At 35.0% G+C, this 3392-nt stretch overlaps 1 non-coding gene across 1 annotated transcript; it reads left to right on the forward strand.

Annotated features, from left to right (window-relative positions):
* The first annotated feature begins 530 nt into the window (after positions 1-530).
* On the forward strand, positions 531-637 carry LOC112097100. Its single transcript, XR_002904757.1, has one exon. It is a non-coding gene; the product is annotated as a small nucleolar RNA R71 (small nucleolar RNA).
* The last annotated feature ends 2755 nt before the right edge of the window (positions 638-3392 follow it).

Genomic DNA, 3392 nt, shown 5'->3' on the forward strand with positions numbered 1-3392 from the left:
AAACCAGGTGGTTGTGGTTGTGTGTTTCTACTTAGCCCATTCAATGTTGGAGGATTTCAATTCTGATTGCTCAATGAGAAATTTGGGTGTTGTTTCCAGCCTGGGTTGTAAGTATTTGAATATGGGTTGTTCTGAGGTTGTCGATTGAAGTTACCCACATAATTACTGAGGCTGGATTTCCAGGGCAATTATCAAAATCATGATCTTCACCACAATAGACATAAGAAAGTTCAGTAACTTGCTTTACTGTTACTGGAGCAGCTGTCATGGCTTTTACTATGTTAGTCAATGAAGTTACTTGAGCTGATAAGGCTGTAATTGCATCAATGCTATGTACCCCTGCTGATCCTCTTGCTACTGGTTGCCTAGCTGAAGGCCACTGATAGTTATTATTGGCAATTCTCTCTAAAATCTCATAAGCTTCAGTGTAGGATTTGGATAACAGAGCTCCATTTGCTGAAGCATCCACCATTAACCTTGTACTCGGATTCAACCCATTGTAGAAAGTTTCCAATTGAATGCAACAAGGAATACCATGATGAGGACACCTTCTGAGCAATTCCTTGAACCTTTCCCAAGCCTCGTACAAACTTTCATTTTCAATTTGATGGAAGGAGGTAATCTCATTCCGTAATTTCGCATTCTTTATCGGTGGGAAATATTTCATTAGGAATTTATCAGCCAATTCATTCCATGTAGTAATGGAATCAGATGGTAATGAATTTAACCATGCTCTTGCTCTATCCCTTAAGGAATAAGAAAAAAGCCTCAGCCTTAAAGCATCTTGCGTTGCTCCAGCAATTTTGAAAGCATCACTTACTTCGAAGAACAATTTAAGATGGAGATGAGGATCTTCATTTGGCAGTCCATTGAATTGCCCAACTGTTTGCAACATTTAAAACATCACTGGTTTTAATTCAAAGTTGACAGCATCTACTTCAGGTCTGATGATGCCAAGATGGACAACTTGAGGAGTTAGCACAGCATAATCTCGTATAGCTCGGTCCCTGTCATCTGCCATGTAAATAATATTGTTATTTCCTGGTTGTCTCCCGTTAGCATATTTATTCCGCTCTTCTTGAATGTTTGCTGGTTGTAAAGGTCCGTGAGGGTTCAAATTTCCCTCATCTTGCAAGTTATTCATGCCTGAAGCAGTCTTTGAATTTCTTTGTTCTCTTCGCAATCTCTTGATAGTCCTTTCAATCTCAGGATCGAATTGGAATACCTCAGATTTATTTTTGTGCATGTACGTACTGATCTGCCAATCAATAGAATGAATTGAGTTAAGTTTGGTGCTATCGCAATTTACTTCACACTCCAAAAATAAACAATCAATCCCCGGCAACGGCGCCAAAAACTTGTTGGTTGATTTGTATAATCAATTATTATCAATGCCAATGTGCAAGTATACACAATAAGTAATAAAGTGATGAGTATTCAAGATCGTCTCCACAAGGATTGATGTTACTCAAAATGTTAAAGCAATCACAATAATGCACGTCAACTAAAGACCGAAACAAACAATTGCCAAATAATTCTATCGTAAATAATAATTGTGAGAGATGGGAATTAAAGCAATATCGAAATAAAATAAACTTAATTAAATGTGTCCAAGGTTCAATTAATAATATAGTAGTTGAATGATCAAATTCTCCTAATGGGGTGACTGTTGATTACCGAATTAGCACTGGTTGTTATGATAAGTGCTGCAGCACTGGGTAGAACAAATCTGCATCCGCAACTATCGCATGTTGGAAATCTCATACCTTTAAATCTACTAACAATGACCAGTTGCTCATAAATTTAATGTATGGCTTTATGATCTTTAATCCCTCTACCCTACAAGGTGAACACCTATGTCTAAGATATCACAAATCTTAATTTCAAGCACTGCCCTTATGAGATTTAAGATAACCTAATCCAGCAAACTCAATTTAAGAACAAGTAATACTCTAATAATGTCCGCTGAGACATGCCCTTTTGCTGCTCTATACTAACTGAAACTATTAAATGGGTGGTCAACCGAAATAACAATTATATCATAAAAAATTATTAGAGTATAATGCTACAGCATTATCATAACATCATATAAGAATAGTCAAGAACCCATTGGATTATTTGTCACTCAACTACAAGTAAATTCAGTTTATATTCTGAATGAGAAAAATAAACATAAATATACTGATCGCAGAATACATCCAATCAATCAAAGGAAGAAAGATAATATGAGTTGAGCACGATGAAAGTCTAAGGATCCTCCTCGGTGCTTCAATGATGCCGAATAGCCCTCCTTAATCTCGATCTTCTTCTTGCCTTTTTAATTGTTTTTGAATGTTAATTCCACCGCCGCTTTTATGTGGTTCATGCCTCCTTTATATATTTGCAAATTAGGTTTTCCAAACCAACGCCCATGCGCGTGCCTGTGTTTTAATTAGGAAACATGCAGATTGTAATTTAATTGCTGACCCGCGCCTATATTTTCTCCCGCGTTTCTCCTAGATTGTTACAGCATTGGTTGCTCTAACATCCGCAATAGCACTTGTGTCATTTCCAATTGTGCTTTCCTTCTTTTGTGATCATCTTCTTTCCTTCTCTTTCTCATCTAATGTCTCCGCATCCTTTTATGAATTTAAAACCTACAAATTAAAACTTGTTTTTAGCACAAATTACTATTATTCAAGCAAAACTTGTTAAGACTCAATTAAAATGAATGTTTATGCAAAAGTTCACCAAAATGTAATCAAAATACATTATTTGCTTTCTAAATGGCCTTTCTTCAAGTCTAAAATAAATGTAATAACTCTCATTTCCTAGAGTTATCAGTAAGCACTCCATATTTTATTTTAAGAGATAAGTGGGTGAAGGATGCTTGTGTAAAGCCCAAAATAAGTATTATGTGAAAGTATGAATGTTAAGTGAGAGTCATAATAAATGGTAATTGAATAAAGATAGTTTAAGTAAGTGATTTGAAAGGAAAGGTTTTGAAAGTGACCCTAGGTTTTGAAGAACTTCTTTTATGATGTTTTTCAAAGAGCATTGCATATCGTGTATTTGTATTATATATAAGTGTGTATTTGTATTATACATAAGTGTGTGTATTCTGGTAGATGAAAAATTGCTTTCTTTACTAATTCTTGTACTCATTAAAGTTTATTGTAATTTCCATGATCAAAATTGATTAATGTTAAGTGAGGAGAAAATCTACATTGAGGATGATAGATAGTTTGGCAAATTTTACATTTTCCACTATTTAAGGATCGAAGGTTTATATATTCTAGAAATATTTTTAAGTTTATTAGTTTTAACGCTTCTACCATGCTTTAGTTGTAAATTGCATCTAGAGACCCCCCTCGAATTCCCTCTGGAATTTAGGGAGAGTTGCTACAAAAGAT

This window comes from Citrus clementina, unplaced genomic scaffold, assembly GCF_000493195.1.
Source record: "Citrus clementina cultivar Clemenules unplaced genomic scaffold, Citrus_clementina_v1.0 scaffold_7, whole genome shotgun sequence".
Lineage (NCBI taxonomy): Eukaryota > Viridiplantae > Streptophyta > Magnoliopsida > Sapindales > Rutaceae > Citrus > Citrus x clementina.